The sequence below is a fragment of the Linepithema humile genome, chromosome 7 (assembly GCF_040581485.1).
Source record: "Linepithema humile isolate Giens D197 chromosome 7, Lhum_UNIL_v1.0, whole genome shotgun sequence".
Classification (NCBI taxonomy): Eukaryota; Metazoa; Arthropoda; class Insecta; order Hymenoptera; family Formicidae; genus Linepithema; species Linepithema humile.
This window is the reverse complement of record NC_090134.1, coordinates 4,033,658-4,061,596: the sequence shown is the minus strand read 5'-3', so window position 1 is coordinate 4,061,596 and position 27,939 is coordinate 4,033,658. Positions and strand designations below refer to the sequence as shown.

At 35.2% G+C, this 27,939-nt stretch overlaps 2 protein-coding genes and 1 long non-coding RNA gene across 3 annotated transcripts in view; 2 read left to right on the top strand and 1 right to left on the bottom strand.

The window, feature by feature from the left end:
- The window catches only part of LOC105668274 (uncharacterized), a 212,564-nt gene extending 201,691 nt beyond the window's left edge, over window positions 1–10,873 (bottom strand). The window contains exon 1 of the mRNA XM_067358695.1: window positions 9,539–10,873. The gene's annotated coding sequence lies outside the window, so the exon portion shown is untranslated. The remainder of the gene's footprint in view (window positions 1–9,538) is intronic.
- Window positions 1–27,939, top strand: part of LOC105668273 (uncharacterized) — a 112,568-nt gene that overhangs the window by 18,262 nt on the left and 66,367 nt on the right. The window lies entirely within an intron of this gene.
- On the top strand, window positions 261–9,039 carry LOC137000980 (uncharacterized). Its single transcript, XR_010891118.1, has 3 exons — window positions 261–727; window positions 1,260–1,770; window positions 1,923–9,039. It is a non-coding gene; the product is annotated as an uncharacterized lncRNA (long non-coding RNA).

Here is a 27,939-nt window from a genome sequence, read left to right as displayed (position 1 = left end):
ACAAACATCAATTGTGACAATATATCACAGCGTACAATAAAAACGAAAAACTAAGGTCGAGAGAAAGTAATGGATTTATGTAAATAAAACGTCCGACAGGTACTAAAGCCGTCCTTTAGCAGGACCCCGACCGAGTCGTTCCGGACCTGGGATAAGTACGGGGGTAAATGGGGATACACGTCGAAAGGTCGGTCGAGGGTAGGGGGATGGCGACTGGCGGCTGCGGCGGCGCGGGTGCGAAGAGAAGAGAGGGTCAGGGATGGTGTTAGTACCTGCTCTTCAGGACGGTTCGGTCGGTTGGTCGGTCTCGTCGGTTGAAAAGGGGCGGTCGGGTGAGTTTGCGTTGGCGCGCAGTCCGCCAGTTCCTCGCGAGCCGCGAGCCGTGTCGCACCGTGTCAGGTGCGAATACGCGTAGCTCGTCTACTCTTACAGCAGTCTCCTCTGCACCTATCGCACCTGTCGCGTCTAACCCGTACGACTCGACGCGCGCTGAACGAAGGGCCACCTCGTTGCTTACGCGCGTTCCTTTAGCGCGTTGTGTTGCGTCGCGAATGAAATTTGCACCGCACGCTGCTCCGAAAATAAGTGTACACACACACGAGTGTTGCCCATGACGCATTCGTTCGATCGAAGTTGAAAACAGAGTGGACGCTGTTAATTTTCATTCATGATTGTGAGAAAGTAACCGAGCGCGAGATGACACAACAGTGCGTAACAATTAAAATGGGTACGCAATCGAGATAACCAATTCTTAAAAGTATCGTAAGATTTTTACGCGAAAAGTGAAATTATGTATGCATCTGTGTTTTCCCATCGACGTATTAATTCAGCTGCCTAAAAATCAATCGTGATGCTGACAAGTTCGTCATTCGTAACATTTTGAAAATAATTTTTGTCAAAGAATTAAAAGTGTACAAAGGGATCTAAGTAAATTAAAAAACATAGACTTTAATAAATAAATCAGAATAATTAATTAATTAATTAACAATTAACGCGGTAATTAACAAAATTATATATTTGCGCGTTTCTTTTTTGCATTTTTGCATCGTCGGATTTTTCAAAAAATATCGGTGACAATGCTAATAATTTTATTATTATCAATTGTTTAAAGTAATTTTTTATGAAAAGTAATCAAGTAAAATAAAATTTTCTAGAAAAGTGCTAATATATTCTGTTATGCACTTGATTATTTATACGAATACCGCGACTGATTTTCCTGCTCTCTCTTCTGATAATCTTAATCTAAAAATACCTTCCAGGCAACACAGAAGTGTAACGGAAATGAGTGTGCAGAAATGGAACAAAATGCAGTTTACGAAGCTTCGATACATCTCACGGATGCGATCTTAAATTAATCGATCTTGAATGACCTTGTGGTTACCTTCGTCGATTAAAAAAAATTTATTTATCGGGAATAAATTCTGTACGTACGCACATTGAGAGGAACATTATCGAAAATTCTCATAAGGAAGAACACGCTGTCCTTCAAGCATCGCATCCCCTCCAGCGATCCTCACGCGCTGCAGTCTCGTTGCAACGCGTGACCCATTCTTGTCCGAAAATCAACGATTCGCAATCCATCGGCCTCTTTGTCCACGAAAGTGAACGAAAATCAAGTTCCGAAGTTTAACTGCCGCTGAATTCGAAGGGAACGAAGTAATGGGCTGCGAGCGCAGCGGAAATGCAGCACGTCGACCGCCACAGTGCAGCCAAGTGCATCAGACGGCCGTTAAGCCGTTCGAACTGCTGTGAATTGTTGCACGAAAAATCGTGAGTGATAAGACTATTGAATTCTATCTTTTACTTCTTTGTTTTTTTTACGTTTAGCATTAAACATTAGTAAATAAGATTTTTTACAAAAACATTTTTTATGATTACATCCATTTAGTATTTCTGCCAATATAATCAAAGGCTACTTTCAGGGGAAACATTCCAAAAATTTCTTTCGGGAATTTTCCCGGGGCTTCGAACTATAAATATTATAAAACAATCTCAATTGCAATTGCAAAAAGTATTGATATAATATTTTTATAAAAACCAAGGATTTCTATTCAACAAATTTGTTGACGAAGGAATTTCTTTTCTCACAACACACAAAGAAAACAACGCTTTAAAAATACAATACAACAATTATCCTTTCTTTATGGGCAACCTTGAGCAAAAGAGAAATGTCCCGTCATTGTGTGTCCAAAGGGTCGCAGTAAAAACAATGCCAACGACGCGCACGGATGAGGTCGCGTTGATTAAAATTAATAGATGTCAGACATAAGGTTTAATCTCGCTTCAAATTCCGGCATTTAAGGCGCAAGAAATCTCAGCGTTGTCTCAAGTAACGGATAGTTCTCAGATAGAAAAGGATCGGTTCTTTAAGCGGATCGAACATAGAAACGGTATAGCAGGCGTGCCGATCGGTCGAGTCGTACAGTTCAATTTATTTTTAGCGATGTCGCACTTCTGCAAGTGAATATCAGAGCGCTTTCATTGACCAGGTGACGAAATGAAATTGAAAAGATTCGTCTGAAATCAGAGCAGTCAAATTCACGCATGGTTAAATCTATTCTTGGTCGTCCATAGTTTCCGTCGTACCAACATTCTGCGGCACAACATTGGCATTCTACATTTTTTTTAAACATATTTTAAGCTATTCTAAACTTAAAAAATAAGGCTTTTGTGAAATAAAAATGGGCTTTTTCCAATTTTCCCAAAATTGTCTTTCAAAATATCAACTTCGTCATATCGTTAAGATAACTGTCTTTGATTTTATCAACCACAAGAAACTTTCAATATAATATAATAATTTCGATAATGCTATAAATGATATTTTCTATTTTTATGAAGATTAGATATGATAAATTTAGAAAGATATGATAAAATAGAAAGATTAAAATCTATCTATTTCTGTAACATCCATTACCGAGAGAATATATTAAATATTCTTCGCCTCTTTAATACAACATATTTTACGAACTATATAACACAATTATATAACTGAATGCATTTTTATATCTTCATTAGCATGCGAACGAAATCTTTTAAAGTTTCACGATTAATTAATTGTTCGCTCGATATAGCGGTTACTAAAATTGAACACTTTCAATGCGTATTTCATCCGAAGTTTCCTAATCTAAAAATGAGAATTTTCCGCGTAAACATCTGACTCAGATCGGGCTTAATCTTCTCTGATCGCGAGTAAACGTTATGTTCGAAACTTTGCCTGGAGCTGTAAAAGCGGCGATACACCGATACCGCTACAACCGCGAGACTTTACCAGAAACCGCAACGTGGTTCGAATGCTACTGAATCGAAGTTCAAAAGATCATCGTCAGATAATATAGATAAAACTCACTTATGCTGCATTATTTAGCGAATTAAATCGCAAATTTAATGCTGCATTTTCAAATCTTATATCTTTATGTAATCAGATAGCAATCAGAAATATAGCACAATTAAGACTACATGATTATTATTAGCAAATATATTAAAATATTTAATTGCCAACTGATAATTATAAAAAGATGATTAAATCAATAACAAGATAACTAATCAGGTGAATTTATGACTAAGTATATGTAGTGTTAAATCGATGATGTAGAAATAAGATCAGTTGATGCATCGATAACGGCAAGTCGCGCCGTTTCTCTCGAAGCTTCGTCGCAAATTCCTTGCGTGTCTCGATCGTTTTAAATTAAGACGCGTGACCAGACGGTGCGCGAAGCGCGTGCAGAATCGCTTACGTGTGCGTACAAGCACAAAGGCATCGATATCACGAGTATCATGTGCGTCAAAATTAACGACTGATAACAAATATACAATCATTATAAAAAATATGCAGAAAAATAGCGTTTCGCGCGCAGATATTTTTCACAACTTAAAAATTGATGTGTTTTCTCGTCTTTCCTCTTTCTCTCCCTTGCTCTCTCTCACTCCGCCAACTGAATTTAAAGCGTGCAATATATAAAAGAAAATGATTAAACGACAAAGCTTACATAAGAATATATTAAAAGTAGATAATAATCTGTATGCATAAAACATTATATTTTACCCAGTAAAACATGAATAAAATCATATACTAATATCAATTTTTATATTTTATTGTATTTTATTTATTATAATTTATTTATTGTTATATTTTATATTGTAATCTTAAATTGATAAATTAATTTTAATATAGCTATTGTCGATTTTTTTGAATTTAACTGAAAATATATTGCTGCGTTAAGTTAAGTTGAAATTATTTTCTTGACTATTCATTATCTTTGGGTATGATCTACAGATATTCCTAAACAATCAGAGATTAGTATATAAAAAGATTCTAAAATATACAACTTGACCACCCGTGTATACAATCGTTAAAGTCGTTTAGATCGTTCATCCTTCCATGCTCATCCGAACTGCTCGTGTCTAATCTATGCTAACGTACTGAATCGTAGTATCTTGTCAGAGATCTCTTTTCCGTAAAAGTGGCCGAGAGATACATTCAGTGGAACATTGCCGGCATTCTTCGGCAGCTAGCAATGCATCGTTATGCATTGTGATGGCTTTGGTGGGAGAATCCGGAAAAGCTATCGCAGATGGTCCAGAATGGGAAGAATGAGAAACGAGAACGAGAGGGTGGTAAGGAACCTCGACCGCGGGAGAAGAGCGAGAAAGGGGTCGAATAAAGGGGACTCTGACCCAGATCCTGTGCTCGGTCCTCCCCTAATCCTGTTCTCTCGACTCGACCTTGTGACCCTCGCGAAGGATTTCGGCACAAAGTCCGGCCGAAGTTGCGTGAGAAACTCGGGCATGGCGACGCGGCGTAAATTGACGTAATCAAGACCCAGATTGACGTAACTTCAGATACGAAGTTTTGACATAAACAGATAAACGACAAATAAAGTTAACAAATTGTACACGATAAATGCCCAGTTTCAATCGCCGCTTATGGGTTCACGATGAAATGACGGAAAATATAGCGTGTTAAGTGACCGGAAAAATAGACTTTTTTTCTTGCCTAAAAATTTGCCCTTTGCCGGCCGAAATCAACTTGTGATATTTTTGTCGTTCGTTTTAGTACGCTAAATTAATCAGATTAAAAATAGCGATATGTAAAATACGCGATATCGATAATTATAAAATAGAAAATCAGTGATAGTAGTAATAGTAATAATAGAATTAGCGATGTTCAAATATGGATAATGCATTAACGAAAAGCTAATGAAAGGACGGCACAATTAGAATGCCACACACGCTTGCTCATGCTGGTGCTATATTAAACGTAGTAACGAAAATTAGCTCGACAAGCTGGATTTACCAAACATTTTGCGTCGCGGCAAAAACTCCATTGATTTGTCATGATTAAAACTCGAATGAGCATCTCCCTAACGATTCATTATGGCGCGTTTGCATGACAAAGGATGATGAGCTTAAAACAGATTTATGACATATTCTCTTGAAATTGCATTATAATGCATTCCGCTATTTGATAGATCGTAATTTTAACATTGTTAAGTTTATTAAGGTAATAAATCTGTGTAGTTTGGTCTCAAAATGACTAATATTATATTTTGAGTAAACTGATTTCCACTTTAAATATAACTCTTTCTATGAAACAGAAGAGAGAGAGAGAGATTTAAAAAAAAGATATATATATATATATATATATATATCTTTTATTGTGAGCATATATATATATGCTCACAACTTACAATTCAATTAAAATTTGTAAATGTTAAACCTCTTAAAACAAAATTACGCAAATGTGCCATTAATAAATATTTTTCAATAGAGATCAAAATGATTTTATTTTGCTTCACCGCAAGATTATCTTATGCAGTTAAGCGACACGGATTCTCGATTGCGCAGCATCTCGTAACGATACACGATACAGTTCATTTATTAGCACAGACTGCATAGGTCCTTCGATCGCATCGAATGTTACCTTGACATCAACGATTGCGTCAGCGCGATGAATACGACATTTGGCTATATCGACTCGATTATCGTTTCGATATTATTCTCATTGTCAGTCGCGACAGCAATGTGCATGTGATGATGCTTGATAATGACAACCTCGTATTAACTTCAAAACAGAAAAATGATCTTCAAAGATAGAAAATCATGCATGTAAATATATCGCGTCTCATTTGAAATATAAACCATAAAACTTTTTAATGAAATTTTAACGAGACGGAAAGAATTGATCGATTTGATGCAACAATGAGCTAAATTCATAATTCGTAAAGTCTTTTCAACTATAAAATCGCACTTATCTTATATTTTAAATAATTTTTTTAATTTTTGTGCACAACTTGTACACAAAAATTACAAATTCCAATTAATAAATATATTATTTGCATATTATTGATAGCATCATGTACGAAGGTAAAAAGTTCCACGCGCGTACGCGCGTGTGTGTGCGTATGTGTGTGTGACTAGATATCATAGGGACGGTGTGGTTCTACACGTTCCAATCTGCATATGATTAAGCAGGAAGATCTTTACGCAATTTGTAATATCAAGACGAAAGCGATCCAATCACAAACTTAATAAAGCTTGGTAGGTGAGCCATAGTTTCCGCGCTCGCATGATCAACGCCGTTACACGTGTAAAAGCCGCGGTAAATCTGCCGTGCCGGTTGCGCGGCGTCAGACGTTTTCCTTATCTGCTCTAAATAAATTGCCGCTCCTCCCTCGGCCGGCTCCGTTCTATCCCCGACGCCATCGTCGAATCCGAGGGTGGAAACTCGCGAAACGCGATTACAATAGATAATACATTCTGCCTCACGTCCTGCAGGCGAAGATGCAAGCGGCGGCTACGTGCAAGATCGCGTGCAGCGGCGAAAGTAATCAACTACCCGTCGTCTCTTTCGACTTCTGCTTCCGGATCGAACGAACACAGAGTGCGTTTGGATGTACTCTACCTACGCGAGCGAATAAACACCGCCTGCTTGGGGCCGGTCGTTTCCCTATCATAGAATATTCACGATGCAGCTTCCGGATATTTTTCTTTCGTTTTCCGCGCAATTATTCTACACCGTTCGTTATTCTCATTTACCCAATATAATTGAAAACATTAGGATGTTAGTTCAGAAATCAGTGATATAACTAGAGTAAACATGCACTCAAGACTTCAGTGCATCTCTTCCAAACATGGACATTGTAATGAGTTTATTATTATAGTTGCCTCCCTCGCTACATCCTCCCTCGCTTTACCAACGTTACATCCTTTGTAAATTAATGTTACGTACATCGGTCTTGTGGTAAATATTTAATCAATTTTGCATCGCCATTCTCTCTCAATTTTTTTATTAAATTTTCTATTAAATTTTAATTTTTTTAATAAAAAATAATTAAGCTTCTTTTGCTCCTAAATTGATGTAATTCAAAAGCAGTTTACTCGAGATGAATAAAAAATAAACACATCCGTAAATATATATTATAACAAAGACATGTTATAAGTCAGTTGAAATATTCCAGTATGCCTCACGAACTTCATTTCCTATTTATGAGAATGCCATTTCTAGTTAATGCTAAAAAGTAATGTTACCATAATGTACTCTTGCTCTAACTTGGATATTGTGTACTGTAATAATTCAGCTATAAGCACACACTTCTGTCTAACATAGTTTTCAAACTAACTATTCTGTCTGTCTTTATTCAGAGATTTATTTTATTGCGCAGCAAATTTGAAGTTTAATTATAATAAAAATTTATCAATAATAAATTTAAAAAATAAAATAATAAAATAAAGTTTGTTGATAATATTAAATACTAATTTTGTAAAATATATCCCACAAGATAAATAAAATAAATGTGTATAAAATTATCAAAAATTTATAATATGTTTAAAAAGATTTTCTTTATCCGAGAGAGTAGAGAGAGAAAGGCGCGGCGAAGAGACAACCTGAGCATCAAGCAACGATTCCGGCATCTGCGTAGTCTACGAGTGACGTATTTCGTTTCCATGCCATTCTGTTGAGTCATGGGCTATCACACCGGGAAAAATTCTGGCTGCGTAAGATTTCTGGCACCGGAATTCTCATTTCTATTCTCATTTCGTGAAATCAGCTTACATGACATTACAGCCTCTTAACAGGCGTTTATTTGAATTCTCAAGGTGTACAGTCGACTCAGATTGTAGACAAAAATGTCATTAAATTCTAGCGTCAATTTGATTACTTATCTACCTACTTTTGATTTTAATAATATCAAATATCACAGATAAGATACTTTTATCACTTGAGATAAACTTCGGACAAATTCTAAAATTATCTACATTAATTAAGATTAAAATTGAAAAATTATTTATCTTTATAGATCATAATTATAGTCTTTAGAAATATATATATTATTATTGATAAAACGCAGCTAAGATTTAAACTGTAGATTGCAACTTAATGCGACGAGATCAAATTATGATGTATGATTAAATATGCTGTTTAAATTGACACTATAGTTTATGGTAATTTCGTAATAAATTTATGCTTACTGCGACCACGGATATATTGGTGCAATAGATTAATAAATAACCAATTATGATCCGGAATGAGAACTTAATCGCAGCTGTGATTTTATTTCGGTATTTTAAAATTTTACGTCATGCACAACTCTCTGCCTCTTTATTAATATGTTGTGAAAAAATATATCTCGTTTCTTGCAGCAATCAATAAATACATTTTTTAGTTGGTATTCGACAATTTAATAACTTTTTTCTATTTTTATATAGCAATAAAAATCTTTAAAATTGTTATAAAAAATTTTGGTTTAATTTTTATTTTCGAATAATACGATCACAATCCGTGATCGTTAAAAAGCCTGCTATGACACTGGAAAAAGTTTATACACTGCACTATCGATTATATGCAATACAAGGAATATCGCGCCATGACCATTCGAAAATTCGAGCGCAGTAAATCTTTCTCAAGACTAAAACAGCAAGGACAATGATTTATATTAGCTATAAATCTGACACTTTGTTAGATTACATCATGTGTTCCACATATTATAAAAAACATGTACTACGATTCGTTAAGCTTTTGTAATGAACCGTAATATATTATTAGATTTTATTTATATTACTAACTTCATAATATAGTATCACTTATTTAGCATTTAATTTGTGCAATTAAATAATTCTAAAAATATCTTGTGTTTTTTATATAATTCTATATAAAAAAAAAGCTATAACTATCTGTAGAAGAAATACAAAAATATATAATGCGTATCAAAATACGCTATCAAAGTTAAACTAAAGTTAAACTTAAACAATTTAAGTTTCAAAAAAATTAAAGATACAAAAATTTAAATTTATTATTAAAATAATTGAGTTTTGCAAAAATTTTTTCAAAATACTATTTTCAAATTATAAAATATTATCTTATTGCACTGTTAAATTCATATTTTATATTTTTATCTCAAATAGAAATTTTAACCTAATCATAATAAGAAATTTTGATAAATGAAAGTTTAGCTTACAAAAGACGACTTCGTTACATTAAGCTCGTCTCTATACCATCGCTAAAAAAGTTCGCATTTTGTGCAATAAATAAATGACTTACCGTTTCGATGCTCTGCTGACGCCTGATGCCTCCTAGGCCTCCTCCTCCTCTCGTTGTCAGTGGTCCTTTGAGGCACTCACTCACACTAACCCACACTAACTCACACGCGTTCGCGGCGCACGCCTTGCTCGCGTGCGTACCCGAATACGAAAATCGCTCGACTTACTTTAAACGGCATTCCCGACGTCGCAAGTGAATCGAACCGAATTGTCCAAGATGCGACGTTACGCGCGAATCCCGTCCGCGTTTCAGACGACCGCACTTTTCAATTGGGGCACGATTCTCTCAAAGCAGAAGGCATAAGCCCGAAGAAGGTAAGGGGTGCGATTAGTCATGGGGTCAACCGATCGGATACAGAGCATCCCAGCAGCATTTCGGTGCCAAACAGACGGAACTAGCAAAGTCGCTGGGTTGACTTCAATGCCGTCGATCATATGTTACATCGTTGCAATTAAGCAACTCCATGCATGACATATGTTAGCGGGCTGAGGGAGTCCGATCCAGTCGGGATCCCATGATAAAAATCGATCCTTCCCTCCCTCGAGCCAAGCCAAAAGTCGAGAAGAAAGCCCCCCTCGAAAGAGGTTCGCGATCGTGTCCCAATATTTATTGTATCATTTGACAGAATGCGTTCGTCTTAAGATTCGCTAGAATCAGTGATGCGCTGTCGTGAAATTTTTTCCCGGATAGAACCTCCATGCGCATGCGTAAGCTGACGTCACAGCTAGACGTCGACTGCTACCACAGATGTATCTAGGTGTACTATAGGGGATATGATAGTTTTCCCGCGTTTTTAGTGAAACACGACATATTATAGTGCATTATAATCAATTACAATTGAAATCAGCTGATATTGTGAAAAAAGAGAGTGAATTACTGAGGGTTCAAAGCGTTTGCTTAGTGCGCAGACGCAACTTTATTTCCACGACAGCGCATCACTGGCTAGAATACGGCGTTTCGTACTCGCGCGACACTGTCACGGCACTCCCGGTAAAACGGCACTCCCGCACTCCCGACGCGCGTTTTATTATGTTATGAAATTACGACGGAACGAGTACGACGATTCGAAACGCGACACAAAAGTTTGGGTACGTTAGCTTCCCCTTCAGGATAAACCATCCGGGTACTGAGCCCTCCCACCACGACAAGGTGTACCCATGGGAAGGGTGATCCAAATGTTAACATTTTATTAACATCAAAGATACATACACGATGAGATACAATTGTAAAATAAAAATTAGATAAATATCTCTTATATATGATATGTATATCGAGATATTTAAATTGAAACTAGTGTACTTCGGTAGTTAAATCAAAGTCAATTTATCGCACCATAATGGTACTTAACGATATTAGCAAAAAATAAATTGCTAATTAGCTGATTAACTTTCCTCTCAATATGAATCGTATTCGTTCAAACAGAACGCTTAAAGTTGTTCATTATTACCATAAATTATATATCGTAATGAATTCGCCCAGTATTCATGACGACGATGAACGCGTTAATTACTTTCAACGAGCTAATTATTCGCATGCACCGGTTAGATCGATCGACTTTTATCGATTTATAATTAAATGGCTTGACGACTTCTGGAGAAACGCTTTACTGTGATGAGCTTGCACCTGTCAAGGACGTACGGCAATTTGCACCCTATCTCGCTGCAAATCAGGATGGTCGGCGTATCCTATTTCGTTCTAATTTTAAGCTTGAGATTGGAAGATTGCGCGTGGCAATAAATATGATGATCCACGATCTACGACTTATTACTTGCAACTAACGTTCCGTCGTTAAAATTTTTCTCTATTTGCTCTGCTTTTATTACAGACTTTAAAACAGACTCGGTCCAGTCGTCGTAATAAAAGAAAATGATCCCCACATTAGCGATAAAGTATAACAAATCTTGGTCGTTACAAATATTTATATGCGCTTCAAACACGCGTTGCTCTAGAAATTTTAATTTAGTCGACCATGTCATTAACGTTTTTCGATATCATAAGTTTCATCGTGGCATTAATTCTTCCACCAATAAATAAAATGTTATAAAAACGAATGTTATAGAAACGTTAACTCATTAATTCCAGTTAGCTAATTTTAAAAGAATTCTTATTTTAATAGAATTTTCTGTTTTATTGTACATTTTTGCAAAATTCATTCATTTTTGTATCGTACAAATAAATGTTTCGATATAAGAAACGTTTAAATAGATTTTTCAATATAGCGTGTAATGAAAATTAGATTATTCCAAAAAAAGCAATTAAAAAAAGTAAACAGAATTTATAAAGAATAAACATGCTAGGCAAACCTTCACAAAATTTGCCTTTTCAGTTCTGAAAATCTCGATTAATACAGCTGCGACTACTAACGCAAAATTTTACAATTTACAATAGCAAATCTATTTTAAGCGAAACAACTTGAGTAATAATTACTTTAGTCGCAAAGTCTGCTACTAATTTTGCGAAAGTTCGAGAAACTCCTGTTTCATCGCTATCGTTCGATGCACAGTGCAAAATATCCAAGCACAAAACGTCCACAGAACCGAGAAAATGACAGCTACGCCTAATTCATATAAAAAGTTCTCGGCGAGTTTTCGCCATGCGATCCGCTAAGTGCAAAACTTCGGTACGACGAAAATGGCATCTAGGTTGGTGATAAAATGTACGAGTGCTCTTCTGCCAGTCCGCAAGTGGTGTAATTTAATCGGGAATCAGAAGTCGGCCGATCGCAGTACGATCAAACTTCTCTAAAATTATGACCAACCGCCGATATTAGCAATCGTGCGCGATTGTGTGCGAATAAATTATCTAGATCTAACTCGAGGATGAGAAAACATTGTACCGATAGCAAGTATAAATCATGCGAATAAGTTTGCATACTCCGTTATTCATAAAGATACTCGCGATAGATATCCACATTTAAGCTTCGCAATTATCAAAAACTTCAAATATTTTACCTCTGTGAAGTTGGCCCCCCATTTTTCAAAATAAAAAAAAATGATTAGAGTTCTGGATGCCCCCCGAGGAGTTCTAGAGTTCTCAGACCATTTTAGAAAAAGTTCTGCCATTTAAAGTAAAGAAAACACCATTTGAAAAATGGGGGGGCTAACTTCACGGCGCCCCCCATTATGTAAAAAATCCAAATTTTTTTATAGTTCTGAGTAGATTTCAAATAGTTCTATAGTTCTAGATAAGATTCAAAAATAGTTCTGCTCGAAATACTACGTAAATTAAATTTGAAATTCTCGACTTAGAAAACGAAAAATAGCGAGAACTCGTTCAATTTTGATTTTAGCGTTTCGAGCCTTAAGGATAATCGTTAGAACTCGTGAGGGGCTATACAGAACTCTCAACAGAACTGCCGGTTACCGAGAAAAAAATTTTTTTCCTGTAGGACTTAAAAATTTTTCGAATCCGAACCTTCAACCATCGAGAACTTTTTTATTTCACCTCTGAGCGTTACGAGTGTTAATAATTATCGTTAGAACTCTTCGGGGGGCGTCCAGAACTCTCATCAGAACTGCCGGTTACCAAGAAAAAATTTTTTTTTTTATAAGAGAAATTTTTCGAATCCGAAACTTCAACCATTGAGAACTTTTTTATTTCGCCTCTAAGCGTTACGAGTGTTAACAATTATCGTTAGAACTCTTCGGGGGGCGTCCAGAACTCTCAACAGAACTGCCGGTTACCGAGAAAAAATTTTTTTTTCTGTAAGGCTTAGAAATTTTTCGAATCCGAAACTTCAACCATTGAGAACTTTTTTATTTCGCCTCTGAGCGTTAGGAATGTTAATAATTATCGTTAGAACTCTTCGGGGGGCGTCCAGAACTCTCATCAGAACTGCCGGTTACCAAGAAAAAATTTTTTTTCTGTAAGACTTAGAAATTTTTCGAATCCGAAACTTCAACCATCGAGAACTTTTTTATTTCACCTCTGAGCGTTACGAGTGTTCATAATTATCGTTAGAACTCTTCGGGGGGCGTCCAGAACTCTCATCAGAACTGCCGGTTACCAAGAAAAAATTTTTTTTCTGTAAGACTTAGAAATTTTTCGAATCCGAAACTTCAACCATCGAGAACTTTTTTATTTCACCTCTGAGCGTTACGAGTGTTCATAATTATCGTTAGAACTCTTCGGGGGGCGTCCAGAACTCTCAACAGAACTGCCGGTTACCGAAAAAAAATTTTTATTAGAAATTTTTCGAATTCGAAACTTCAACCATCGAGAACTTTTTTATTTCACCTCTGAGCGTTACGAGTGTTGATAATTATCGTTAGAACTCTTCGGGGGGCGTCCAGAACTCTCAAAAGAACTGCCGGTTACCGTGAAATAGTTTTTTATTCATGTTTAAAAAATTACTTTGGATTAATGCTTTACATAAATAACCACATGCGGACATATTTCTTCGTTTGCATTTGCCACAGATCGTTTTGACGCCATATCATCATATTTGAACCAATTATTTCCGGTATATGTAAATGCGATGTAATGTCCATTATTAGAACTGCCGTATTGAGTATATGAAATGACTCCTGCTAAACTGTAGCGATTGTCATCAATAGCAACAAGTTTTGTTATATTGTGCAAAGGATACTCATGTTTAGCATCAATATTTTGGGCCTGTCTGTAGTTGGTATCACTGTAAATGCTTGTATCAATAATCAAATGAGATCCGTATAAAATGGTACGGCTAATGCGCTTTTTGCAATTATTGCACGTTGCATCTTTTCGTGCAATTATGTCGTCATTGATTGCTGAAAAATTTTTTCTTGGTAACCGGCAGTTCTGATAAGAGTTCTGGACGCCCCCCGAAGAGTTCTAACGATAATTGTTAACACTCGTAACGCTCAGAGGTAAAATAAAAAAGTTCTCAATGGTTGAAGTTTCGGATTCAAAAAATTTCTAAGTTTTACAAGAAAAAAAATTTTTTCTTGGTAACCGGCAGTTCTGATGAGAGTTCTGGACGCCCCCCGAAGAGTTCTAACGATAATTATGAACACTCGTAACGCTCAGAGGTGAAATAAAAAAGTTCTCGATGGTTGAAGTTTCGGATTCAAAAAATTTCTAAGTCTTACAAGAAAAAAAATTTTTTCTTGGTAACCGGCAGTTCTGATAAGAGTTCTGGACGCCCCCCGAAGAGTTCTAACGATAATTATTAACATTCCTAACGCTCAGAGGCGAAATAAAAAAGTTCTCAATGGTTGAAGTTTCGGATTCGAAAAATTTCTAAGCCTTACAGAAAAAAAAATTTTTTCTCGGTAACCGGCAGTTCTGATAAGAGTTCTGGACGCCCCCCGAAGAGTTCTAACAATAATTGTTAACACTCGTAACGCTTAGAGGCGAAATAAAAAAGTTCTCAATGGTTGAAGTTTCGGATTCGAAAAATTTCTCTTATAAAAAAAAAAATTTTTTCTTGGTAACCGGCAGTTCTGATGAGAGTTCTGGACGCCCCCCGAAGAGTTCTAACGATAATTATTAACACTTGTAACGCTCAGAGGTGAAATAAAAAAGTTCTCGATGGTTGAAGTTTCGGATTCAAAAAATTTCTAAGTCTTACAAGAAAAAAAATTTTTTCTTGGTAACCGGCAGTTCTGATGAGAGTTCTGGACGCCCCCCGAAGAGTTCTAACGATAATTATGAACACTCCTAACGCTCAGAGGTGAAATAAAAAAGTTCTCAATGGTTGAAGTTTCGGATTCGAAAAATTTCTCTTATAAAAAAAAAAATTTTTTCTTGGTAACCGGCAGTTCTGATGAGAGTTCTGGACGCCCCCCGAAGAGTTCTAACGATAATTATTAACACTCGAAGCGCTCAGAGGCGAAATAAAAAAGTTCTCAATGGTTGAAGTTTCGGATTCGAAAAATTTCTAAGCCTTACAGAAAAAAAAATTTTTTCTCGGTAACCGGCAGTTCTGATGAGAGTTCTGGACGCCCCCCGAAGAGTTCTAACGATAATTATTAACACTCGAAGCGCTCAGAGGCGAAATAAAAAAGTTCTCAATGGTTGAAGTTTCGGATTCAAAAAATTTCTAAGTCCTACAGAAAAAAAAATTTTTTCTCGGTAACCGGCAGTTCTGTTGAGAGTTCTGGGCGCCCCCCGAAGAGTTCTAACGATAATTATTAACACTCGTAACGCTCAGAGGTGAAATAAAAAAGTTCTCAATGGTTGAAGTTTCGGATTCGAAAAATTTCTAAGTCTTACAGAAAAAAAATTTTTTCTTGGTAACCGGCAGTTCTGATAAGAGTTCTGGACGCCCCCCGAAGAGTTGTAACAATAATTATTAACACTCGAAGCGCTCAGAGGCGAAATAAAAAAGTTCTCGATGGTTGAAGGTTCGGATTCGAAAAATTTTTAAGTCCTACAGGAAAAAAATTTTTTTCTCGGTAACCGGCAGTTCTGTTGAGAGTTCTGTATAGCCCCTCACGAGTTCTAACGATTATCCTTAAGGCTCAAAACGCTAAAATCAAAATTGAACGAGTTCTCGCTATTTTTCGTTTTCTAAGTCGAGAATTTCAAATTTAATTTACGTAGTATTTCGAGCAGAACTATTTTTGAATCTTATCTAGAACTATAGAACTATTTGAAATCTACTCAAAACTATAAAAAAATTTGGATTTTTTACATAATGGGGGGCGCCGTGAAGTTAGCCCCCCCATTTTTCAAATGGTGTTTTCTTTACTTTAAATGGCAGAACTCTTTCTAAAATGGTCTGAGAACTCTAGAACTCCTCGGGGGGCATCCAGAACTCTAATCATTTTTTTTTATTTTGAAAAATGGGGGGCCAACTTCACAGAGGTAAATATTTTTCTTACACTGCTAGAAGTGATGGTGTGTGACAGTATGATGTATCTTCTTATAAGTAAAGAAATATTAACGCTAAAATATTTATGCAAATATTTATGCAAATATTTATGCAATTATTTATGCAATTATTTATGCAATATCTATTAAAATGCTATTATAATATAAATTGAAATCTGTGTAATATAAAATATGTTCCGTAAATTTACATATAAAAAGTACATCACACATAAATGACATATAAATTATACAGTTGTAACGTTTTATAACTGCGTATGCAATTTTTTCCTGTAAAAAAACCAGAAGAAATCGATGAAATAGCTTGAATATATTTTATTCTAATCTTGTGTACCGCGTATGCGACAAACTTTTTCATATTCAGAGAAAAAATCTCGCGAGCAGAGGAATCCGCAGCATGGAAAATGTTGTTGCAGGTCGATCTGCATGTTCCTATACAGAATACCACCACCCCTAACAACTACATTCCGAAGCGATCTGGTTGAATTCCACGATCGTCAGTGCATTGTCGATGCATCGTGCACTATTCATGCATATATGCCCAACAGGCGTAATCCACTGGGCGTTGTAGTAACGCGCAATTTTTATCGCTACAATTTTCTGCCTTTACTCGCCAAGTGCGTCAATTATTGGTCACGAGCTTTCGTTAGAGCGAGTTTCCTGCATCAGGAAAACAAGAAAACGATTTCTCATATACAGTCCAGTGCAGTATTTGCATTGTCCCTGCAAACATGTTCAACTATTTGCCTTCAAAGTATATTTTAAACTTCAATCTCTCTAACGCAGATTTTTATCAAATAAAAATACGAAGCAAATTGAATTTACAGCTGTCTATTGACGTAATAATAACTATACTTTAAACGATTACTCATCCCCATAACATAATTACACTGCTGTTAAAAAGAAAAAAAACGTATCACTAGAGAATTTAAGTATTTCTAATACGTCCAATTTAAGTTTCAATCTTTAAGCGGTCTCTTACGAAGGGTAATAAAGCGACGAAGGGGATAATTTACTAACTTTAGAACGGTGTGCATTAACTTAGACGTATAGTTTTATGACTCTAAAGAGTAAAGATGGAACGTGAATATATTAATAGCTACCCATGTGAATTCCATTTTACTCCAAGTTTGCAAATTCAGATAGACTTTCAGTTTTAATGCAAATTTCAGATCAAAATTGCCACGCATTAGTAAAATCTTGCGATTTCGTACACGTGAAAGAATAATCAGATTAATTTTACAACTGTCTTCAAATCTTATCTTTCACGTTTAATAAAAAATTTCAATCAATTCGTAACGATTGCTAAATTTATGTGCTAAATCTGCAAATACTTCAAAGTTTCATCGCAGATACACGACGGAGGCATTAACATCGATGTTGCGTGACTCGAGTTTAAACACGTGCGCCGTTCTTTATCTTATGCGAATTAAAAATCAGTGGAAGTTTCTGCAAACTCTGATGCACATGGACGCACTAGAGAATTCTATGCAACGAAGAGCACTTGTCGTACTATCGTTATCTTAAAATATATACGGAATTACTACAGAATATAAATGAATCGCATGCAAATATATCGAATATCTCGAGAACGTATACTTCAAAAAGAAAATGTAATTTACTGTCCCACATAAATATTTTTAAAAATCGAGACAAAATTTATTTTGATAAGAAATTCATGCTAACATCTGTATAAAACATCAGGTTCTCTACATATAGTAAATATTATTCTTCTACAAGCAACAAATTTGTCCACTATTTGAACATCGATATTATTTTACTCGACTTCGCATCGGTATCACTCCGTTTTCCTTCAATATGCCTTTTTGATCAAATGTGTGCAATTTCAACAACACATTTGGCAGTGATTTATAACGCGTAACATGCGTTTGAAAATCGCTCCGCGTGAAAATTTATGCTCTCTGAGAGGAACTTTAGGAGCTCGTGGTTAAATCACCGTATCGTTCGAGAACCAACCGGCCACATTCCGCGTAAAATATGATTTCACAGTGCCGCGTTCATGACCACCTCTTTCTGAGATACAAATTATCAAAAAAGAAAATCTTTGATAATATTCAGAATACTAAAACACGCTCGAGGAACTCGGTAGTAGAAAAATAGATAACGCGTCTCCCAAGAAATAATGAAGATTTTTTAAACTGTATATACATATATAGAGGTATATGTATACATGTACAGAATTTAGCATTTACTTCCGCCACGGTCTATGAATAGTCTTATTCTGAACCGAGCGTAATCTTATGCGTTGTGTGTCCGCATGCGAAGACGCAGGTGCACTTTTTATCCTGCGGATGACGGTGCAATATTTTTCGCGAAAATCTACGAGACACGAATACGCCGGGAATGATAAATGGTTTTATAAAGATTTCATATCTTCCAAATATACTTTTAATGCACGTTTCTGTAGACATTTTACAGCTGTCGTGCAAAACGTCGCTAATGTTGCGGATATTGCGATATTAGTTTTTTTTTCTGGAAACAATTACAAAAAACATGCATAAATTAAAATGTAATGTTCGTGAACCTAGCATATCATTTTCCAGCAGATCAAAAATAAAAGAGAGTTCTTGTCGCATGCAGTCGAGTTCTATAGTTCCTTATAGTTTTTAGTAATAGTTCTGGTGATTTTATCCAAAAAAACACCAATCGAAAAAATGATCTGCTAACTTCCCGTAGCAGATCATTTTCTAGCAGATCAAAAATAAAAGAGAGTTCTTGTCGCATGCAGTCGAGTTCTATAGTTCCTGATAGTTTTTAATGATAGTTCTGGTGATTTTATAAAAAAAAACACCGATCGAAAAAAATGATCTGCTACGGAAAGTTAGCAGATAAAAAATAGAGGACACTGAACATATATGTGATATGCTGGCCGTATATTGATAGTTCTGTTGATAATTAAAGAGTTTTCGTGTAGTTCTGAGCCAGTACATTGCTTTTCCAAAGAGTTCTGACGACTAAAATAATTAGAAAATTTTTTAACAATTATTTTACCCGAAAAACACGCATTTTTGTACATATATGTGATATGCTGGCCGCATATTGATAGTTCTGCTAAAAATTAGACAGTTCTCTTCTAGTTCTGGGCGAGTACATTGCTTTTCCAAAAAGTTCTGACGACTAAAATAATTAGAAAATTTTTTAAACAATTATTTTACCCGAAAAACACGCATTTTTTAGTATATGTGTGATATGCTGGCCGTATATTGATAGTTCTGTTAATAATTAAAGAGTTTTCGTGTAGTTCTGGGCAAGTACATTGCTTTTCCAAAAAGTTCTGACGACTAAAATAATTAGAAAATTTTTTAAACAATTATTTTACCCGAAAAACACGCATTTTTTAGTATATGTGTGATATGCTGGCCGTATATTGATAGTTCTGTTAATAATTAAAGAGTTTTCGTGTAGTTCTGGGCAAGTACATTGCTTTTCCAAAGAGTTCTGACGACTAAAATAATTAGAAAATTTTTTAAACAATTATTTTACCCGAAAAATTTTCTAATTATTTTAGTCGTCAGAACTCTTTGAAAAAGCAATGTACTCGCCCAGAACTACACGAAAACTCTTTAATTATTAACAGAACTATCAATATACGGCCAGCATATCACACATATGCTCAAAAATGCGTGTTTTTCGGGTAAATTAATTGTTTAAAAAATTTTCTAATTATTTTAGTCGTCAGAACTCTTTGGAAAAGCAATGTACTCGCTCAGAACTAGAAGAGAACTGTCTAATTTTTAGCAGAACTATCAATATGCGGCCAGCATATCACACATATGCTCAAAAATGCGCGTTTTTCGGGTAAATTAATTGTTTAAAAAATTTTCTAATTATTTTAGTCGTCAGAACTCTTTGGAAAAGCAATGTACTTGCCCAGAACTGCACGAAAACTCTTTAATTATTAACAGAACTATCAATATACGGCCAGCATATCACACATATACTCAAAAATGCGTGTTTTTCGGGTAAAATAATTGTTTAAAAAATTTTCTAATTATTTTAGTCGTCAGAACTCTTTGGAAAAGCAATGTACTCGCCCAGAAGTAGAAGAGAACTGTCTATTTTTTAGCAGAACTATCAATATGCGGCCAGCATATCACACATATGCTCAAAAATGCGCGTTTTTCGGGTAAATTAATTGTTTAAAAAATTTTCTAATTATTTTAGTCGTCAGAACTCTTTGGAAAAGCAATGTACTTGCCCAGAACTGCACGAAAACTCTTTAATTATTAACAGAACTATCAATATACGGCCAGCATATCACACATATACTCAAAAATGCGTGTTTTTCGGGTAAAATAATTGTTTAAAAAATTTTCTAATTATTTTAGTCGTCAGAACTCTTTGGAAAAGCAATGTACTCGCCCAGAAGTAGAAGAGAACTGTCTATTTTTTAGCAGAACTATCAATATGCGGCCAGCATATCACACATATGCTCAAAAATGCGCGTTTTTCGGGTAAATTAATTGTTTAAAAAATTTTCTAATTATTTTAGTCGTCAGAACTCTTTGGAAAAGCAATGTACTGGCCCAGAACTACACGAAAACTCTTTAATTATTAACAGAACTATCAATATACGGCCAGCATATCACACATATGCTCAAAAATTCGCGTTTTTCGGGTAAATTAATTGTTTAAAAAATTTTCTAATTATTTTAGTCGTCAGAACTCTTTGGAAAAGCAATGTACTTGCCCAGAACTACACGAAAACTCTTTAATTATTAACAGAACTATCAATATACGGCCAGCATATCACACATATACTCAAAAATGCGTGTTTTTCGGGTAAAATAATTGTTTAAAAAATTTTCTAATTATTTTAGTCGTCAGAACTTTTTGGAAAAGCAATGTACTTGCCCAGAACTACACGAAAACTCTTTAATTATTAACAGAACTATCAATATACGGCCAGCATATCACACATATACTAAAAAATGCGTGTTTTTCGGGTAAAATAATTGTTTAAAAAATTTTCTAATTATTTTAGTCGTCAGAACTTTTTGGAAAAGCAATGTACTCGCCCAGAACTAGAAGAGAACTGTCTAATTTTTAGCAGAACTATCAATATGCGGCCAGCATATCACATATATGTACAAAAATGCGTGTTTTTCGGGTAAAATAATTGTTAAAAAATTTTCTAATTATTTTAGTCGTCAGAACTCTTTGGAAAAGCAATGTACTGGCTCAGAACTACACGAAAACTCTTTAATTATCAACAGAACTATCAATATACGGCCAGCATATCACATATATGTTCAGTGTCCTCTATTTTTTATCTGCTAACTTTCCGTAGCAGATCATTTTTTTCGATCGGTGTTTTTTTTTATAAAATCACCAGAACTATCATTAAAAACTATCAGGAACTATAGAACTCGACTGCATGCGACAAGAACTCTCTTTTATTTTTGATCTGCTAGAAAATGATCTGCTACGGGAAGTTAGCAGATCATTTTTTCGATTGGTGTTTTTTTGGATAAAATCACCAGAACTATTACTAAAAACTATAAGGAACTATAGAACTCGACTGCATGCGACAAGAACTCTCTTTTATTTTTGATCTGCTGGAAAATGATATGCTAGGTTCACGAACATTAAAATGTAAAAGTACACGTTAAAAATATGTTAGAAAAACACAAAGTTTTTATAATACGAGTATGTTGGAACATAGTGTTATATAAATTACAAATTTTAAAAACATTATTATTCTACATATCGCGTTGAATTATCCGTATATACCAAGTTGAGAGCCGATAGCTGTGTGCGACGGATGGACTATACTTTGCCGCGATAATTAAGCGATACTAGGCAAACAAATGGGAGCGTTACAAATAGTTAACTCCACCTAAATTTGCTAAACGACCTAAAATTCAGCCAACATTTTCACAAACGCGCCGTGTTAACGTACGATAAAAGCGACAATTCCCGCCGTACTTGTCCACTAATTGTATTTCGTTACATCGCAGCGGCTTTAATGCGACACCGCCGGTTCCTGCTTCCGATATGACGGCAGTTTTTGCAGCATATGAAATTTCAACAACGCCTCCCCCAGGACACGGATGCAATTTATCAGTGCACATGTGATATATCGTACCTGTGCACACACACCTCGCTCTCTAACGAGTTCATTTGGCGTCCTGAATGAGAGAACCGCCGTCCCGTCGCACGCGTCCGCGCAGTTACAGCGACGATAGAAGATGGCACACGTGCGAGATTTAATTACAAGCGCGAACTGACGCGCGTGCGGCTTGATATTGTGCACACAAGCGCCCGTCAAAATGAAATTTTGGTTAGCGGCGGATCAGTCGTGCGATAATCCACTATCACATTTATTGAGTTTAATCGCAGTCCACCAGATGTGATTTTTGTTCACGTCCTGAAATTTTGCAAGATAGAATATTCCGGAAGCTTTGACATTAATCCAGTAAGTTTTTGTATTTGAGTGCAAAAATAAAGCAACTCTTTACAGAGTAGTTTAAAATAAATATTTCTTCTTTCATATTTTATACGTGTATCTCGAATAAATATATCTTATGTTATGCTATCACGATTAATACATTTTTGAAAATTAAATTCGCTTTACTGGAAAATGAAAATTTATGAAAACGTTTATAAAATATGTATGAGGTAAATATTCTGTGTGGATAAATCTTTTACTCGATAAATATAGACGAAAAATTGTTATAGATAATGAAAATAAACAAAATAGCATAAATTTTTCCACATTATTTTACAAATTTAAAATGTTGGTTAACGAATAAAAAGAATGTTAGTATTTTGTGCAACCGATAATATGAATTGAATATGCCTTCATAGAAGCGCATAATGCGCTTTTATTTAATCTTCGCTCTTTTGCTGGAGTAAAACGCTAACGACCTTCAATTTAACTACTAATTTTCAGGACGCTCTAAATCCTCAGAGCACATTTAAATGCATGAAGTTGCCTTTCACTACGCGTCCTCACTTTATTTCGCGTACGCTAGCATATCGTCGGCAAAAGAATCCAATATATTTCTCAGAAAGCACATATTACCTTGCACTTTTCCACATTTGGATTTCATATTGTAAAAAAATAACCACCATATTCGTTTACAACTTAAAATATTTCAAATTACTAACATGAAAAAAACCAAAATCCGCTCGTGCAATGCTTCAGAGCATATAAAAATTTTTCACACATTTTATTTTTATTCGGTGTAGTGCAATTTCTAAAAAAGAGAATATACAAACAATAAAATTACTTTTATCATTTACTATTTTTTAATCAAAATTAACTAAATTAAATCAAACGCAATCAGAAAAATCCAGTGAAATGAAAGCAAATATAACTTTTTGAACGCAAACGAAAAAGCTAAACCAAATAAACCGTTATATCACGATAATAACAGAATACTTATTATGTTGTATGTTATACATTATCTTCTATTTGACTTAAAATAAATTAAAAAATTTTAATCTCTCTTTCATGAAAAACTTTTAAATTGATGCATCAAATACATTTTCCAAAAGTATTTCAATTTCCCTGGCAATAGCCTCGAAACATACATCAAACTACAACTCTGCGAACAAATGACCGCGATCAACATTGCATCTACTAGCGCAGGTAGACACGATACGGGAGATTAATACTTTCCGGAAAATTTCGGACGCAAACTTTTGATCGATAACCGTCAGTTCGCGTGTCAATACTGGGTTACTCACGGGTACGACCTCGGCAAACATAAGCGTATAAAGCACATAAGCGTCTCGCTATTAAGGCCAATCCTCTCCGATCCGCGTCGTGGCGCCAACATGCACGACGTCGTCGATTGTCTCGCATGTGATTAAGCCCATGCTGCGTCGCGACGCAACGACGACTTTCGGGCGCCATACGGTTGAAAAGGACACAAATCATTGAGACTTCTGGCCTTTATCTTGAAGTAATGTAACGCACATATATTTTGGTATTAAAATATAATTGCGTTTTTCAAAATATACGATTTTTTTACAAGTAAAATTTTTACAGAATGTTAATTATAAAATTGTTAAAAAATGTTAATAATTAAAACAAATTTTAGCTAGTTGATGACTTTTTTATAATTTTTTGGAAAGGAAATTTCCTCAAAGTGTTAAATTAGTAATATTACTTGGATTATCTCTTTATCATCTGTTTAATAGGATGATCTTTTAGCTAACTTTTCTAAATTATGCAAAGCAAACTTTATAAAAAATTAAAGAAAGACTACTATCAACAATTTAATCTTCTAAATTATTAAAATAAAAAGTATTCTTTTCTTTCTTTTTTTTTATCCACTTTTTAATTTCTTACTATCTTAACTTAATGTGACACAGTCTGTTAGTTCGCATTTAAACATTAAAACACTATTTTCTTAGAAAATTTAAAAAAATACTGTTATAGTTACCTTCAATTACCTGAATCAAACAACGCGATTAGTTAATTAATTTTTTTTATACTTTGTAGATCTTTTCTTAAATTAAAGAAAATCTAAAAGTGTAAAAGTTGCTCAATTAAATTCCGCGCAAAACTGGATTTTTTCCAATCCCATCGTATTCTATAAATAATTTATCAAATTTGTTAGTGTACCAGTTTTCCACGTCGCTTTCATCAAAAGCGGATTTAAATTGTGTGCCTGGTATCTCTGATCAAGACTCAGCTCCGCGACTGTTTGAGAATATTTTTAAAGCGTATATTATAAACGAGTCCTAAAACTTCAGCAGGAAGTTCTGGCGCTATTCTGCTACCTTACTGTCAAAGAGCTCAGCTTCATAAAAATGAAGCAAAGGATTGAGAAAATCGAGACTGCTTTGCATTGCTCTCAGGTATACTTTGGCTCTTAGCCAGTAATCCGCCACAAAACGCGGTTTAACCTTCTTGATATCAAAGGCAACGCTGAAAAGTCAGCATACACAACGATGATCCATTACATCCTACTGCTGCAAGATAAGAGCAAGGGAAGTTTTGTAAAATCTGCGAGAAAATTTTCACCATGTTATTTACTAATAACAGATTTCTGTAACTTTTTTTACTACAATTATAAAGAAAAATAATATTCTTTCTTCTAGTTATAAAAAATATTCTTTAACAGAACTGAAATATATATATATAAATATTGTTATGTCACGTCCGCGGGGATATCATAACATTCAGTAGCTAGAATAAATGATAGAGAATCGTTACAAATAATGCCGAGTGACGCAAAGCTATCTCGATATATCAAAGGACGGTATTTTATTTCAATTTAACGATAAACAGATGACATTCTCTGAACAAATGTACATATTTACTTTATATGGCTCAGATTTCCGAAGCGTACCATATCTTTTACTGAAGTTCAAATACGGCCATTCCGCGCATCACAACCTGTTTTATTCATTCATACTGTATCGAATCGCTCTCTTTTACAACATTCTGTGCACCGCTTTCGTGACCCACAACGCCTTTTCACGAAAAAGCATCCTTTACCGTTTGCCTTTTCATAAGAGCAAAAAAAAAAGAAAGAGAGCTTTTGCACATCAGAGCAACACATCTCTCCTTCTCAAAATCGATGAAGATTGCACGGAATTTGATTTAATTCTCCTTACGAATAATTCTCACGGTGCAGCAAACGAACGAAGAAATATATGATAAAGTTTCGTTCGTAAGTTTCATCGCGATAACGCGTCGACATTTCTTTCCCGCCCACAAACTAAATGACTCAACTGTAAAAGTTTTTTAACACACAAAATAAATCACATTCAAGCTCTTTTAAAATTAGATGAGCGTCGTATAATACAACATCTCTACGGCATGCGTGCATTTATGCGGTTACGTCCTTCGCCGTCCCGCCAATTTCATTTTGTCATTAGTCGAGAAACTTTTAAGTAACCTCGGTAATGTCAAAAAACTCGCGATAATCTCTCAATACAACTCGCATAATAAACTCTCAAAAAGTTCTTCTTATATGCAAAAAATTGCATTCTATTTCTGATTAGCAATAAAAAAAACTTTTTCTGCAACGTTCTTCTAATAAGAAGAAATTTTTTTTCTTATTATTATTAACTTATTAATAACATTAACTCGCACGAATAAAGTAAAAGAACACAAATATATCGTGAATGCACATCAATAAAATTATACAAAATAATTGAAAGTTATGACTGATTGCGAATGGTAACTATTTTTTGCTAACATGTATTATAATTCTCATCTAATTTCATAAAGATAAAACCCGCACAGAATAATATTTTTCTACTGAACAAATCGAGAATGTTCTTTTTATTTATGTAAGCATAAAAGTAATAATGTAATTTAAATATAATTAGTTTTGTAATAAGTTCCATCTTTGAATTATTTTATTTCTAAATAAAGAAAATAAAGAAGCTGAAAGATTCTCATTTCAAAGAAAAAATAATATCAAATTTAATCACCAAACGTATTGTACATTTTTTAGTTAATGTACTTCGTTATGATAATAAAAGAGTTCATTATACGTGGCAAAATAATTTGAAGGAGATGATGAGATTAATAATGAAGTAATGGACTCTTGAATTAGATTTATAATGAGGCTACAGAGAGACTATCCCTATTTATATTCGCGTGCTCGTAACCCGCGATGAATGTACTTTAAATAACAAACGTTCGTTGTTTCAACGGCTGGCGCGCACACATACCGAGAGTGGTGTTTTTCTTCCGACACAATAAAATGCGGTTGGGAATGGCGAAACTTTATATGGATATACGTTGGTTTTTATCTCGTGAAAAGTAACGCACGATCCCATTGAGACGGCGACGGGAGTCAACTCTATATTCGAACTTTGCGTTGTCGACATATGTCATCGTTACATAACAATGATGCACGAAAAAATATTCGATACTGCACTCTGATAAGGATTAGCTTTATAAATTGTCGCAAAGCTGAATAACGCTATAATCAAGCGTTAATTGGTCCACGTTATTTGATGATCAGAAATTGTTACTAAATTATTACATTTTTTCTACCTACGCAAAATTATATTAAAAATATGTAAAATTATGAATGTTTTTTGCAACAAAATTTTCTGGTATATTATATTGATAAAATTTTAGCAAAATAAAGATCTTTTTCGTGTGAAGCTATAGCGACGAACAGATTACAAAAGCAAAGGTCAATAACATCAAGAATCACGCACAGTTTACAACTTGCTGCATTACCGCGAAGACGAGCGTGCGTTTCATATACCATTAGCGGACCAATTGGAAGCCGTGCGCACACAGTGCAAGCCTTGTCTCTCCGATTCCCCTTTCTCGATCCCCCCCGCATCATTCTCTCGTTTTGCTCCCAACGTCGTCGGGACGCACGGTGAGACGGATTCCTGCGAAGCGTCTGGCGTGTCGCGCTGCGCTGACCTGGCTAGTGTCACGGGAGTCGAGAAACGATAAAAAAAAAAGGATCCCTTGTATGTGAGAAGCTGAGTTGCGGTCGGCTGTGCACGAGCATTAAGCTGTAAATTACTAATGGCACGGCTGCGGCGGCGGCCTTCGGTTCATGGCGAACGCGGAAATGCAGCGCTTTATCCGCGAATTACGGCGCTCCGCGTGTATTCGCGTGCCGCGC